The sequence below is a fragment of the Oncorhynchus masou genome, chromosome 24, assembly GCF_036934945.1.
Source record: "Oncorhynchus masou masou isolate Uvic2021 chromosome 24, UVic_Omas_1.1, whole genome shotgun sequence".
Taxonomy (NCBI): domain Eukaryota; kingdom Metazoa; phylum Chordata; class Actinopteri; order Salmoniformes; family Salmonidae; genus Oncorhynchus; species Oncorhynchus masou.
In genome coordinates this window covers 34,823,718-34,840,883 of record NC_088235.1, presented here as the reverse complement: position 1 = coordinate 34,840,883, position 17,166 = coordinate 34,823,718, and the positions used below count along the sequence as shown (strand labels likewise).

Sequence of the window (17,166 nt, the reverse complement as noted above, 5' to 3'; positions counted from 1 at the left end):
TGTATCTCCTGGACTCTTGTCCTTTTTTTCCTGTCCATGACTATTCTCTTGCCTACTCCTTTTGGATTATTGAACATTGTAAGATTCCAACCGTCTGCCTCCTGTGTCTGCATCTGGGTCTCGCCTTGTGTCATGATAGTAAAGGCTGTATTTGTGCACAATGTTTCTGTGAAAGTGTCCAGCTCAAATGCTGACTGTTGAGTCAGTCGTAACTAGACGTTCTAATCACACTTGTTTGAGCGTGTGCTGCAGGGAGCACTGTAGAATGATCACACCCATATTTCAATATGGGCTATTGTGTGTTGATGGGTGGGAAAATAAATCTATTTGATCCATTTTCTAGGTTTGATACCGATGCTCGGAGGCATGCGTCAAAAGCAATGTGCCGATGCCTGGATCACTATCAGAAGCACATGATCAATGACTTCCAAAGCTTCATTTTTGTCACACAACTGTCACGACTTCCGCCAAAGTCAGCTCCTCCTTGTTCGGGCGGCGATCGCCATCACCGGCTTTCTAGCCATCGCCGCTCCCTTTTTTATATCCATTTGTCTTGTCTTGTTCCATTCACACCTGGTTTTCATTTCCCCAATCAATCTACTTGTATTTAACCCTCTGTTTCCCATGATTTGGGTGTAATTATTCCATGATATTGTGGTGTTATATTACGCGCTTTAGTTTTGTTATGTTCAGTGTTTTGAACGAGTTTGATTTATGTACTCTCGTTTTTGGAACTAAAATGAAAGTGCGCCTGTTTACATCACTCAACTCTCCTGCACCTGACTTCATCTCTAATACACCCATTGACAACAACCACCTGATTTCTTTGGTATTGGTTTGGTAGAAGACAAAGGTTACCTGGTGCACCAGCTATGGAGTGTGAGAGGTCATCTATAATTTGGGTGCATTCAATTTTGACCAGCAGGTGTTGACCAACGCCACGAGTAAATTCATGCTGTAATACAACAAAATATGGAATAAGTCAAGGGGTATGAATACTTTCTGAAGGCACTAAGTGCCCAACTGGCTGGGTCAAATAACTCAACTTGTGTTCTGTTCAATATTTACACAGCGCTGCGTATTTTTTTTATTTTTGTACCCAGATTGTTTTTTAGTGAATAACACAATGCACGATAAGAAAAAATAACTGCATTGTATCTTGAAAATAAAATGCATTCTCCCTCTTGTCGGTGGTGGTTCTGGTCAAACGTAGTGCATTATATAGGGTGCCATTTGGGAGGCACCCGTATTAAAATGGCACTTGTGCTTTCCCAGGCCACATGTGCTTTGTTAGAGAGCAGTGTGGCTCCACACGAGCAAAACTTACTGCAGAGACAGGCGTAGGGCTGGCTGTTTTATCACCCAAGCACCCTACCCAGGGGTAGGGTGCTAACACGCAAGAGTACACACACACGCCTTTGAAAAAGGAATTCAATAAACTGATTTAAACCACTGCATGGTCTCTTTATTCACCAGTTTCATCTGTCTTTCCTCTTCTCCTCTTCTCAATTCTCTGCTCTTTCTCTCCTCGCTTTCCTTCCTCTCTTCTCTTCTCTTGTCTGCATGCGCTTCGGTTGGGATTAATTATTAAACAGGAGATGATAAATCACTAGAGAGGTGAGAGTGAAGAGCATCTGCACTGGAGGAGCAGTGGCCGTTACTGCACACGGGAGTGTAGAACCAACCACAACAGCTTTATTACACTGGTGAGGGAGGGAGGCGCAAGAGCTTTCGTTTGATTCACCGGTTTGGGAGATTTGATGTGAAATAGGTTCGCCTGTGGGAAATGTCAGCATCATTCGAAACGGAAAGCTTGAAGGGTTTCGGTTTGTCAAAAAAGTAATAATTATAATATCCAGTCTGAGTAACATGCAGTAACATTATCGCAGAAGGCAGAATATGCAATACTCATGTAAACACCTTACTCTACTTATCTTAACCGTTACGATTAAAATCGAAGTAGGCATATGCCAATTAAAACACCTGTTTTTCTGAGCAACCTTTCAAGTTATTAGGACATGTAAACACCTTAGTCGGTGTTCCAGCGGTGTATTTGATGTGTGCAAGTGCTTAGCAACAGCCAATGAGCCACCCTCTTTATCGGGAGTGAAGTGAGTTCGGAACAACTGAATGTATACATCTTAGAAGTAGTTTTCACATACAAACTTTATATGTCTGTGCTTACTAGAAACAACATGGTCGCTGTGGAATATCTTCTGTTTTGATTGGCGATTCTCTGCACCAGGTAGCCTGATTTTATATGTGTCCATGTAAACGAGATTATTAGGGAAATCGTTCTCCTTGCAAAGCACGTCAACGTTTTAATTAAACTATTATATTATTCTGATTATCCACAAAAATCACATTATTGTGTGCATGTAATCATACTCAATAACTACTCAAATAAGAGAGAAAACTTGATGATACATGGGCTACAGTACAATCGGAAATGATTCAGACCCCTTCACGTTTCCCACATTTTGTTACGTTGCAGCCTTATTCTAAAATGGGTGAAATAAATGTCTTTCCTCACCGATCAACACACAATACCCCATAATCACACATTTCTAAAAATAAAATAAAAAACAGAAATACCTTATTTACATAAGTATTCAGACTGCTATGAGACTCAAAATTGAGCTCAGGTGCATCCAGTTTCCATTGATCATCCTTGAGATATTTTTACAACTTGATTGGAGTCGACCTGAGTCCACCTGTGGTAAATTCAATTGATTGGACATGATTTGGAAAGGCACACGCCTGTCTATATAAGGTCCCACAGTTGACAGTGCAAAAACCAGGCCATTAGGTCGAAGGCGTTGTCCGTTGAGCTCTGAGACAGGATTGTGTTGAGTCACAGATCTGGGGAAGGGTATCAAAAAATTGTTTCAACATTGAAGGTCCCCAAGAACACAGTGGCCTTGAATCATTCTTAAATGGAAGAAGTTTGGAACCACCAAGACACTTCCTAGAGCTGACTGCCCGGCCAAACTGAGCAATCTGGGGAGAGGGGCCTTAGTCAGGGAGGTGATCAAGAACCCAATGGTCACCCAATGGCCAATGGTCACTCAGAACCTACCAGAAGGACAACCATCTCTGCAGCACCAACAATCATGCCTTTATGATAGAATGGCCAGATGGAAGCCACTCCTCAGTAGAAGGCACATGACATCCCACTTGAAGTTTGTCAAAAGGTACCTATAGGACTCTCAGACCACGAGAAACAAGATTAAACTCTTTGGCCTGAATGCCAAGCGTCACATCTGGAGGAAATTACACCATCCCTACGGTGAAGCATGGTCGTGGCAGCATCATGCTGTGGGGATGTTTTTCAGCTGTAGGGACTGAGACTAGACAGGATGAGGAAAATTAGAATGGTGCAAAGGACAGAGAGATCCTTGATGAAAGCCTGCTCCAGAGCGAAGGTTCACCTTCCAACAGGACAATGATCCTAATCACACAGCCAAGACACCGCAGGCGATGCTTCTGGACAAGTCTCTGAATGTCCTTGAGTGGCCCAGCCAGAACCCGAACTTGAACCCGATCGAACATCTCTGTAGAGACCTGAAAATAGCTGTGCAGCGACCCTCCCCATCCAACCTGACAGAGATTGAGAGGATCTGCAGCAAAGAATGGGAGAAACTCCCCAAATACAGGTGTGCCAAGCTTGTAGTGTCATACCCAAGAAGACTTGAGTCTGTAATCACTGCCAAAGTACTGAGTATATGGTCTGAATACTTATGTAAATGTGTTTTTTAAATCAGTAAATCAGTTTTTTATTTGCAATAAGTTTTCTATAATTTCTAAAAACCTGTTATATATATATACACCATTGATGGAATTGCAGTGTTGTGTATCACCAAATTAGCGTGCAATAATTTTACTGTAACACTGCATCCAAGTCATTTGACATTGGTGTTTCAAACAACTAATGAATATAAGCTCCTCGCCCACTCAGCCTGTCTTTTCAAACTTCCTGGTATTAGCCATGAGAGAAAAAGTGCTTTTCAGACTGACTTTTCAGGAGCTTTAAGTCTTTTAACAGTTGACTGTTTGCACATGTCCAATTGATGTGTTTGCCCACAGCCAGTATGGAACTCTTTGTTTAGGCCTCTAGAAATGCAAGTGATTTAAAACACCTAGTATTAATACATATTGTAGCGGTTTCGGTGGTTGTGTTGTGGATGGCTGCTATGTGCCTGCGAGGTTTCTTTGTTTTTTTCTGCCAGGACCACGGACAGCAATGTGAAGTATTCCCCAGGGGCAGGACCATGGACAGCTCAGGGGAAACTTCTAGATTTGCAGCAGAACAGCCACACCTGTCTCCAGTTGTAATCAGAGCCAAACTGCAAACATGTGAAACCAATCAGTTCCTCTACTTAACCGCGCCCTGGGTTTTCCTTTTGTCTTATTTTTTTTTAAATTTTACCCTGGTAGGTGAAGCAGTATGAGGTTATTGGAGAGATGAAACGTACAGTGTTGAAGGAGGTTTTAAAGAAGAAGTGAAATTATGATTTCAACAAGGATTGAACCCTTCCCAAAGACCAAGCTTGGATGAACTTCCACTGGAGACGAAGTGTTTACGTTGTTTGTTCTGGTTTTGTATATCAATAGCGCTGACAAAGCCTGATAGTAATAAACCGTTTTAACCCTTCACTTGGACTGGTGTTGTGTGTTTGTATGTGTATGTGTAAACCCTGCCTTACAAAGAACCCGGCGCCAAACGCTACAGTATGCTGTAACAGAAATGCCTACAGCCAACCTGCTTTCTCTAATCCCTTGTAATTAAAGTAAAAAATATATACTCTACCGTTCACAAGTTTGGGGTCACTTGGACACTTCCTTGTTTTTGTCTTAAAATAATATAAAATTGATTAGAAATACAGTGTAAACATTGTTAATATTGTAAATGACTATTTTAGCTGTCAACAGCTGATTTTAAATGGGAAATATACATACAGTGTACAGAGGCCCATTATCAGCAACCATCACTCCTGTGTTCTAATGGCACGTTGTGTTCGCTAATCCAAGTTTATAATTTTAAAAGGCTAATTGATAATTAGAAAACCCTTTTGCAATTATGTTAGCACAGCTGAAAAATAAGCAATAAAACTGGCCTTCTTTAGACTAGTTGAGTATCTGGAACATCAGCATTTGTGGGTTCGATTACAGGCTCAAAATGGCTAGAAACAATTAACTTTCTTTTGAAATTCATCAGGCTATTGGGTGCACAATTGAGCAAGAGGACAAGTACATTCGAGTGTCTTGTTTGAGAAACAGACGCGTCACAAGTTCTCAACCTATTCAGGATTGGTGGGTCCACTGTGGTACGGTTAAGCTAATGTAGGCTAATGCGATTAGCATGAGGTTGTAAGTAACAAGAACATTTCCCAGGAAATAGACATATCTGTTATTGTCAGAAAGCTTGCATTCTTGTTAATCTAACTGCACTGTCCAATTTACAGTAGCTATTAAAGTGAAATAATTCCATGCTGTTTGAGGAGAGTGCACAGTTCTGAACATGAAAAGTTATTAATAAACAGATTAGGCACATTTGGGCAGTCATGATACATCATTTTGAACAGAAATGCAATGGTTCATTGGATCAGTCTAAAACGTTGCACGTATATTTCTGCCATCTAGTGGCCAAAATCTAAATTGCACCGAGGCATTATGGCCTTTCTCTTGCATTTCAAAGATGAAGGCACAAAAGAAATAAAAAAACGTGTTTTTTTTCTTTTTTTCTTTGTATTATCTTTTACCGGATCTAATGTGTTATATTGTCCTACATTCCTTTCAAATTTCCACAAACGTGGAAAAAAAGTGTTTCCTTTCAAATGGTACCAAGAACATGCATATCCTTGCTTTAGGGGCTGAGCTACTGTCAGTAAGATATGTCATTTTAGACGAAAATTGAAAAAAAGGGGCTGATCCTTTATAGAAACTGAAGATCTCGTACAACGGTGTGTACTACTCCCTTCACAGAACAGCTCAAACATAGAGTGTCTAGTTTGAGAAACAGACGCCTCACAAGTCCTCAACTGGCAGCTTCATTAAATAGTACCCGCAAAACACCAATCTCAATGTCAACAGTGAAGAGGCAACTCCGGGATGCTGGCCTTTTAGGCAGAGTTGCAAAGAAAATACCATATCTCAGACTGGCCAAAAAAGAAAGAAAGATTAAGATGTGCAAAAGAACACACTGGACAGAAGAGCTCTGCCTAGAATGCCAGCATCCCGGAGTCACCTATTCACTGTTGACGTTGAGACTGGTATTTTGCGGGTACTATTTAATGAAGCTGCCAGTTGAGGACTTGTGAGGCGTCTGTTTCTCAAACTAGACACTCTAAGTTTGAGCTGTTCTGTGAAGGGACTAGTACACACCGTTGTACGAGATCTTCAGTTTCTTGGCAATTTCTCGCATGGAACAGCCTTAATTTCTCAGAACAAGAATAGACTGACGAGTTTCAGAAGAACGATATTCCTTTCTGAACATTTTGAGCCTGTAATCGAACCCACAAATGCTGATGCTCCAGATACTCAACTAGTCTAAAGAAGGCCAGTTTTATTGCATCTTTAATCAGAACAACAGTTTTCAGCTGTCCTAACATAATTGCAAAAGGGTTTTCTAATGATCAAATAGCCTTTTAAAATGATAAACGTGGATTAGCTAACACAACGTGCCATTGGAACACAGGAGTGATGATTGCTGATAATGGGCCTCTGTATGCCTATGTAGATATTTAACTAAAAAACAGACGTTTTCAGCTACAATAGTAATTTACAACATTAACAATGTCTACACTGTATTTCTGATCAATTTGATGTTAATTTAATGGACTTTTTTGTGTGCTTTTCTTTACAAAACAATGACATTTCTAAGTCACCCCAAACATTTGAACAATAGTGTATGTAATTCTCTTACAGTTTAATAGTAATCTTTACTGTATTGTACTGTGTGTCATTGCTCTTCCATCAAGTTACCATGAATATCTCAGTATTGTATTGTCACTAGCCAGAGATATAGCATAAGATATCTTGTTGTAATTAGAAATATTTTGAAGACCAATGTATTTTAACTACAACAACATTTTCAGTAATGATTCAGACTTGAACTTGCTATGACTGTTATATATTTTATCAACCTTGGTTGAATTCACCTTGGTTAAATTCAAGTTTGTAAGGACCACAAAATAAATGTAAATGTAATAATGTGAACTTACAAAGAACACTGGGTAATATGTCGCTGCATGGGTAATTCCAGTAATATATTTTAAATTAGATTACAGTAAAAATGTTGGTTTACCATGAAATGGATTACAGTAGCAGGTACTGTAAATTCAATTACAGTAACTTACTGGTCAATACATTATACAGTGTAGCCTGTTTTTGTCAGTTCTCTGGCATGAGTGTGTCAGCTAGGCCCAGATCCCAGTCAACACCAGAGGGGCCTCTGGTTTATGTGTGTGTGTGTGTTTGGGTAAAAAATGGACCTCCCCACTCACAAATTGTACCCCAGTTGGTCTTATGGTGTATAGGCAGTGGGCATATGGAGATGAAACAAGGCACAACCCCAGTCCCAATGTTTGTGTTATTCTCTCTCTCTCTGTTTTCAACAGCCTCTCACAGCAGAGTATTTATCACTCTGTATACCCTGGGGTCCTTAAGAGCCTCTCCTGTAATCCGCTGTGTGTATGGGTGTTTGTAAACAATTGTTCTCTTATCCATAGTTAATAATCTACAGTGGAAAAGAGCCACACACACACACACAACCCACACACTGATAACGGACACATACACACTAGGGAATATAGATGGGTGTGAGGCAGGCGGAAGTAGCAGCACAAGCGAACTTCTAGACATGAAGGGCCTCAGATTTACTGTTGGGGCACTGAGTTACAGTACTAAGGGGAATTCATACAAAGGTTCTCTACTAATGCACCACTTGTATTTGTCTGGCAAAAGTTCTGAACACTAACTGCTTGAGTCACTTTTCATAACTTCTTCACAGCACACGAACACAAAAATTTCAGAAGATAAGAAAACAGAAGATAATGGAAGAGAAGAAGACAGACTGGGCAACAGTGTTACTAATATCTGCTAATGAACCATCATAAAATGGGGAAACCAACATTTAGAATTATTATCACCTGCAACCTGCATTCAGAATGACTACCGGGTTAAGATGACGAAGATATAAGACTACCTAAACCATCTAAACAAAGAACAACCATTTCAGTAACGCAGTGGCGGTTCTAGCTTGTATGGCTCCCTGGGTATCTCCCCCACCCCCATCCCACAAAAAAAGCATGATTCTGCACTAACTGTCATTTTTATTCAGACACTTGGAACAACACAAATAAATAATCATAACATTTAAAAATATAAAAATATATACGAAAATAAGACGTATAAATATCAAAAAGAAGACAAATAGAAACAAATGTGTGTTGATTTGGCACTCGAGGATCAATACATTACTGTTAATGGGATTTATCTGTTAATTGAATGATTCGAATATTCCACCCTGAAACCATATAATTTTATGGAATTGATTAGACCGTATAAAATTATAATCAATAAATGTGTAGTTCTCGCAGAATTAGTGTAAAACAATATAACTAATACTTATGTCTTTATAGTATCTGATAAACAGACTGTCTGAGCAGACTTCAGTGCCGACCTTGGCTAGGGGCCACTGAGAGATTTGGTAAAGGACAGGGAGTGATTCTCACGGTCCCTAATCTTTGTTGGCTGGGTAGCAGGACATTGTGTGTGTATTTAGTGTGAATGTGTGTGCGTGAGAAGCCAGTATTAAATATAATTGTTTTGTACAACAGACCAGCGCTCTCGTAAATAAACTTTCTGACTATCGTAGCTGGGCCTCCATCTGATTCCTTTCAACCAGTTTCTTACAAATTCTGGGTTTCTGTATCTGTGAAACAGAAAAACAGTATTAAGAATGAATAATGATTTATTTGGTAGCATTTCGTAGTGTGACTGATTTTACTAATTGCATTAGTACTGTACAAAGTTAGAGGTGCACTCTTTGATAGATTCCTCCGCTCCCCCAACCTCAGGCTTCCAGTGTGGAGACCTGAGGTCAACCTACCCCCGCCCCCCTCCCCATCTCGTACTTCTCAGTGGGAGACCTTCCCAGGCGGTAGCCTGCCTAGCTCACAAGCTAGAATCAGGGCGCCCACTCCGACAAGGTTAATTGACCCACAGTCCCACACGTTGACATGACATCATTGACGTGACGTGCAAATGAGGAATAGAAAACCGATTGCGCAAATGTCACCGTTCTGATTTTTTATGTGCGGGTGCCCCATGTCGCCCCCGGCAAGATGCACCCTGGGCGGTTGCCCATATCGCCTATACCTAAATCCGCCACTGCTTAACGTCTCCAATAGCCCAAGTAACAGATTGGATTTGAGTAGCATAATATGAATTAATCAATCAATCAATATACATGCAAACATAGATATTTAAAAAATCTACTTGCAGTAGAGCATACTGGGAAATATGATAAGCATGGGTCGTCGTTTTGGTGTAACACTGGTTATTAACTCCAACATTTGGATTATTGTACACTAATGGCTGTTAATTTAACACCTGAATCAACACTAGAACTTTTACACCAAAACATTTACCCTAGGTACCACTGGCCAATTTGCTGTGTATAAGGCACTGTACATTGTTACACACACGCACGCATGAACACATGCATGGATGCACGCACACTTGAGTGTTTGCACTTGAGAGATCTATCGCAGAGAGTCCTGAAAGGATGCCATGTAATCAACAGAGCAATATAAACCAACAGCGAGAAGATCTACCAGGCGAAAAAAATCGACCACAAGGCAATATTGATGGAAAAAAGGAATCAATAGAAACCCTGCAAAAAATATTTAGCTTAGTGGAATGAAACCTTCTCTACACGGAACAGAAGAGCAATAAGGTTATTGTTTTAGAGAAGGAAGGAACTTTCCAGAAAATGTGATAATTGAATTTTGCTGCCACCTGTTCCTTTGACAATATTAAATGTTTTGAGAGGTTTGCAATTAATCTAAAGTCCAGCATAACTTATCCATAAATTACTGTTTATCATCATTACATGCCACACACACATGCACATGGACACACACAGAGACACAGCTGAGAGCAGCAGGGCTATAAATGTTTTTAATTGGCACAGACACCATCGGGGCCGTCAGAGTGTTTACTTAACATACTGCTATATTAATAAAGAAATGAGAGAGCTAATTGGGTAGACAGGGGAGTAGTAATATTTGGCTGAGAGCTAGGTCGTCATGGAGGATAGGCTTGGAGTTGGGGATAGGGCCTGAATGAGCTAATCTTGAAGCTGGGTTACTATTACCCTAGAAGGTAGGGTACTGAGGCTTGAGGGATGGGACTGGGCTCAATGGCTCGAACTGGAGTTTAGTTTGAGGCTCAGAGACTGTAATCTCTCTGTGTGTCTGACTCTGTGTGTCTCTGGCCCTAGACCTCTCTGTCTCAGGTGTATTTAATGGAATGTGGTGTGAGGGTTCCATTTTCCATTGGCCAGGAGCAACGCATTAAAAACCAATCACAGCAACCTGGACCTGCTGCTGATTCCCCAACAGACCAGAGCATTCTGAGACCCAGGGCACTGCTGCCACCATGCATCCCGATGTATGTGTTTGTGTTTTTCTTTGTTTGTGTAGGTACCTATGTGCATGCTTGCGTCTGCATGGAGAGTGGACAAAAACATTTCAATAAAACTCCCTCCATCTCTGCCTCTTCACGTTTCTCTTCCATCGTCTTTCCATACTCCTCTCCCTACATCCTCCTCTCTCCATCTCCCTCTCTCTACATCCCGCTCTCAGCTTGGCTCATCACCAGAGACAGCTGGAGAGGTGGGTCTCCCCATTCCTGTCAGTTTATCCTGGCGCCCAAACACACACACACTCTCACACACAGTGAGTCTTTGATCCTCTACCAACAGCCCTATAGGACCGCCGTGCCAGAACAGGGGCCCCAAGCAATCAGCCTCCCCCACCTCGGAGCCCCGGCACTGGAGCTGCAGAATATGGGAGCCAAAGCCAGGCTCACACAGGAGAGAGAGAGAGAGAGATCGAGAGAGAGAGAGAGAGATCTCCATGTTTCAGCAGGGTTTTCATGTGAAATCTTCATGATCAGAAATAGGGAAGATTGAGACATTAAACTGAAGCTGTCTAGAAACTGAAAAACACACATGCACACACTACAGCACAGACCACCACACTAGAAGCAAGGGGTATTCTCTGTATCCTAGAAAGCTCTATGTTTCTGTTACAAATGTAACCCTATTTCCTATTTAGCATACTACTTTTAACCAGGGCCAGCAGGGCTCTAGTAAAAAGTAGTGCACTAAATAGGGAATAGGGTGACATTTGTGCCTCATACCTCACTGCCCCCTCATAGTGGTATCATTCATTCAATCATTCATAAACTGGCTCTAGAACCACTGTAGATATACGGGCAGAAAGAGAGAGGCTCATTCATCTGCTAGCTTTAAGCTTAGAGCCTTAATTTGCTTCACTGAGAAACACAAATTATATATTGCGGATGCAAAACAGACCTCTGGCACACTTCAAAGCTTTTTCTTCTGTCAAATTGGAAATGTGCCACTCTCGCCGGTTGCATCCTGAAGATGGCAACCCTTTCCCTATGTAGTGCACTACTTTTGACCAAGGCCTAGATTCAAATATATCAAGTGTTACCTGGCGACAGCCAAAACCCGCATAGCTGATGTTCTGGCAGTGTCGAAGTTGGAACTGCATTGGAGCTGTCAAATTGTTGAGCAGCTGCTCTTGATCATTGTCATGAAGCCACACCCATCCCACTCGCATTAGGAGTTCAGAACAAGAAAGTGTAGGCTATATATATATTTTTTTTTCACATTTATTTAACCAGGTAGGCAAGTTGAGAATAAGTTCTCATTTACAATTGCGAGCTGGCCAAGATAAAACAAAGCAGTACGACACATACAACAATACAGAGTTACACTTGGAGTAAAACAAACATACAGTCAATAATACAGTAGAAAAATAAGTCTATATACGATGTCAGCAAATGAGGTGAGATAAGGGAGGTAAAGGCAAAAAAAAAGGCCATGGTGGTGAAGTAAATACAATATAGCAAGTAAAACACTGGAATGGTAGATTTGCAGTGGAGGAATATGCAAAGTAGAAATACAATTAATGGGGTGCAAAGGAGAAAATAAATAAATAAATACAGTAGGGGAAGAGGTAGTTGTTTGGGCTAAATTATAGATGGGCTATGTACAGGTGCAGTAATCTGTGAGCTACTCTGACAGCTGGTGCTTAAAGCTAGTGAGGGAGATAAGTGTTTCAGTTTCAGAGATTTTTGTAGTTCATTCCAGTCATTGGCAGCAGAGAACTGGAAGGAGAGGTGGCCAAAGGAAGAATTGGTTTTAGGGGTGACCAGAGAGATATACCTGCTGAACCGCATGCTACAGGTGGGTGCAGCTATGATGACCAGCGAGCTGAGATAAGGGGGGACTTTACCTAGCAGGGTCTTGTAGATGACCTGGAGCCAGTGGGTTTGGCGACGAGTATGAAGTGAGGGCCAGCCAACGAGAGCGTACAGGTCGCAGTGGTGGGTAGTATATGTGGCTTTGGTGACAAAATGGATGGCACTGTGATAGACTGCATCCAATTTATTGAGTAGGGTATTGGAGGCTATTTTGTAAATGACATTGCCGAAGTTGAGGATCGGTAGGATGGTCAGTTTTATAAGGGTATGTTTGGCAGCATGAGTGAAGGTGCACGTGCAGGCAGTGATCGGTTGAAGAGCATGCATTTAGTTTTACTTGTATTTAAGAGCAGTTGGAGGTCACGGAAGGAGAGTAGTATGGCATGGAAGCTTGTCTGGAGGGTTGTTAACACAGTGTCCAAAGAAGGGCCAGAAGTATACATAATGGTGTCGTCTGTGTAGAGGTGGAACAGAGACTCACCAGCAGAAAGAGCAACATCATTGATGTATACAGAGAAGAGATTCGGCCCATGAATTGAACCCTTTGGCACCCCCATAGAGACTGCCAGTGGCCTGGACAACAGGCCCTCCGATTTGACACACTGAAATCTGTCTGAGAAGTAGTTGGTGAACCAGGCGAGGCAGTCATTTGAGAAACCAAGGCTATCGAGTCTGCCGAATAGGATGTGGTTAAAGCCTTGGCCAGGTCAATGATTAAGGCTGCACAGTATTGTTTCTTATCGATGTCGGTTAAGATATCGTTTAGGACCTTGAGCATGGCTGAGGTATATAGAAATAATGACAATTACATTGCACATTCCAGTGTTTGAACTTGTAAACAAGGATGCATGGGATTTCTTTTAATGCGACTCCGTGCAGCCAATGACAATGTCCACTTTTTTTCCATCTGCCCTCCTCAGGCCACCACCAACCAGACCAGGACCAGCTGACCGCCAATCAGCCAGAGCAGATAAACAGAGGGAGAGACCAGAGCAGACACCATCACCACCTGAACCAGAGGAAGGACCAAAGACACCAACCTAGACCTGGAGTGAGCAGAACACAGGGGAGTGCCTTCATTGACCTTAGGGTCACAAACTTCCAGGTGTCTGCTCACTCTGAGGTTTGTGCTTTCTCCCCCTACAGGACCAGACCAGACATCATCAAGACCAGAACCACCCCAACCACCACCTGAACAAGATGACCGGGATGAACCCAGGAGCGACGCACCGCTAGAACGTGGTGAGCCCACCCCTGTTGCCCCACAGCCCATTACTCCCTCTGATCTCCCCCCCAACCTCGCAAGGGAGTGTCATGACGTTGCCCTCTTTGGGTACAGCAAGCCCATCCCCCTCTCCCTGCCTCCCCTGCCTCCTTCAACTAGGCTGCTGTGGTCAGAGAGAGGTCGTAAATTCCTGAGAAGACCCTGCCTTATGGCCACACAGTATAAGAGACAGAGTGAATTTTTATAGAGAACAAAGGAATTTCTTCCACCTCACAGAACTTGAGGTCCGAACAAATTTCATGTTCCAGACAAGGTATAAAAGATCGGTGAAGAATCCAGCTACGAACTGGTCCGTTTGTTATATTTTGGGGAAGCTCATGGGAGACGGTGTGGCCACATTACATAATTTTTTATATAATAGCATCAGATATGAGGTTTACATCTAATTGTTGTATAAGATGAATGAGTGAGTATGATACTGTTTGTAAAATTGTACGATGTGATTTTGGACTGTTTAAAAACCTGTAAGGAGCGTGTGAATTTTTTCAGCTTTTTGTTAAAAATCGCGCAACATTTCAACATCCTGCTAGTCATGCCAGGAATATAGTATATGCATATGATTAGTATGTGTGGATAGAAAACATTCTGACGTTTATAAAACTGGTTCAATCATGCCTGTGACTATAACAGAACGTCTGTAGGAGGCAAAATCCCAAGGAAAACTGTTCACAAAAAACACCAAAAAAATATCCATCCGCCAGTCTCTGTATTGTCTATGGCAAGGGAAAATAGATAGCGTCCAGTTTACAGTTCCTACAGCTTCCGCACGATGTCGCCAGTGTTGGGAATTGTGTTGAAGTTAATCCTTGGTCAAATGAGAAATAGGCACTTCCTGTCGTCGAGTACACCGGAGGAAGTTATGAAAGGGAGAATATGGACCATGATTTCAAGACTTGCTGCTATTGAATACAGATCGCCCCATGATCAATTTGATCGATTATTAACGTTTACTAATACCTAAAGTTGGATTACAAAAGTAGTTTGAAGTGTTTTGTCAAAGTTTATAGGCAACTTTTTTAATTTAAAAAAATTACGTTGCGTTTTGAAACAGAGTTTTTTCCTGGATCTGACGGTGTTCATAAATGGACATTTTGGGTATACATGGACTGATTTAATCGAAAAAAATACCCAATTGTGATGTTTATAGGACATATAGGAGTGCCAACAAAGAAGCTCGTCAACGGTAATGAATGTTTTCTATTTTATTTCTGCGTTTTGTGTAGCGCCGGCTACGCTAATTATTTTGTTTACGTCCCCTTTGGGTATTTCGGGGGTTGCATGCTATCAGATAATAGCTTCTCATGCTTTCGCCGAAAAGCATTTTAAAAATCTGACATGTTGGCTAGATTCACGAGTGTAGCTTTAATTGAGTACCCTGCATGTGTGTTTTAATGAAAGTTTGAGTTGTATCGAGTACTATTAGTTGGCGCTCTGAAATTTCTGTTGATTTTGATCCCTGTACAGGGACCGCAGCCATAGGAAGTTATTAATGAAGGAAACTCCAATGCCCTTTTGAGTTTAACTAAATCAGAGGACCGCCCCTGATCCCAGTTAGGGTCAGGCATCCTGGGACAGCCCTTTTCTGCAATTCTGAATAAAACCCAACCCAAGAAATTATCACCAGACCATGTTTCTCTCAATCACGGGAGTACAAAGGTTGTAGACCATTTCTGAATCTTTTAACCATTTAACCACGTGGTTAAACTCTTAGACTATCGATACCGACATAATAAGATCAAGTCTTTGATATTAATTACTAGTCTGCAGCTAGGAATTCGGTATCATTGAACATGAAGAACGACAACCGCCGAAACATCCATTCTATAACGAATGAATGTCACTCTGAACTATCCCCTCTAACAAAGTCAGAGAGAGAGAGAGTACGAAACTCTCCAAGAGAAACAAACTTTTCAACAGCGAACAAGACGACACACTGAGCGTAAATATATGTATTGATTGCAATTGTTCCTGAATGAGTGAGCATTCATGTGCAAAGGATTAGCATTTCAATTGTTATTATCACTCTGTAGTGACTTCTCAGCTGACGCCCCCGTTTGTACACCAAGCCGCGATGCCGGTTTAGCCCACTAGGGCACATTCTCTTATCATTTCTTGTAACCATATTGACTTTGTTTGTTTGTTTATGCATTTCTGTGAATTACTTAGTTAGTAAATAAATGATTTAAGACAATTGATGTATGGATGACTCATAGTGAAGACTGGGTTCGTGCAGATAACCAATTTACGACGTTTGGAATGAGACTAACGTGAAAAGCAAATTATTCATTAATCAGAAGACTATGGATCAGATATTAAAATATCTGAAAAGTTATTTTAAGAGTTATTTTTTTTAGGAGTGTTACGGATACAAGTATCCTGTGTGTGTGTTTCTTTTCTCTCCTTCTCCCCTCACAGGTGAAGATCATCACTCCCCAATCAGTCACCAATCATCAATCAGAAGACACACCTCCTCCTGTTTTCTACCCAATCACCGTTCCTTTCCCGTTGTTTGAAAACCCTGTCAGTAGTTTGCTGTGGAGCTCAATCTCTCTGTAAATGCCATGTCTGTAGGTCTCTCTGTTTCACGCTCTCTTTATGTATTGACCTCTCTTTTGTTTGAGCACCTCCATATCACTTTGTCCTCACCTGTGAGTATTGTTTTTGGTTATGGTGTTTGTGTTTGTTTGCTGGTGGGAAAAGGGGGAACCGAGACAAGTCGCCCATGGGCATACACTACCCGTAGGTAAACTTTGTTAAATACACTAGTTAGAACTGGGCGGACCACCCACTGTATTTTTTTGGTTAGTTAGTTAGCTGTTGTTGAAATAGGCTAGTCTAGCTTAGGGGTGTTTTTGAATACTTATTGTTTCTTTCCTTGGGTCCAGCTCAGCCCCTTTTCCCGCTCCCCCCATTACCGTGTGTTTATTAATAAAGCCTGAGTTTGACGGTTGATTTCTGTTGTCGTAGTTATTTCATTCTCACTTTTACTTTTTCACTATTATAATTTGCATGAGTTATGTTACGGGTCTCGTTACCATCTCCCCTAGACTGTTGGGTCAAAAGGGATTCATAACAAGGAGTTATTTAAAAAATATATATATATTTCACCTTTATTTAACCAGGTAGGAAAGTTGAGAACAAGTTCTCATTTACAATTGCGACCTGGCCGAGATAAAGCAAAGCAGTTCGACACACAACAACAGAGTTACACATGGAGTAAAACAAACATACAGTCAATAATACAGTAGAAAAATAAGTCTATATACAATGTGAGCAAATGAAGTGAGATACGGGAGGTAAAGGCAAAAAAGGCCATGGTGGCAAAGTAAATACAATATAGCAAGTAAAAAAATATATAT

The 17,166-nt window shown here is 41.3% G+C and overlaps 1 protein-coding gene across 1 annotated transcript in view; it reads right to left on the bottom strand.

Moving 5' to 3' along the window:
* LOC135512079 (RNA binding protein fox-1 homolog 3-like) overlaps window positions 1-17,166 on the bottom strand; it is a 798,827-nt gene that overhangs the window by 253,696 nt on the left and 527,965 nt on the right. The gene's annotated exons all lie outside the window — the stretch shown is intronic.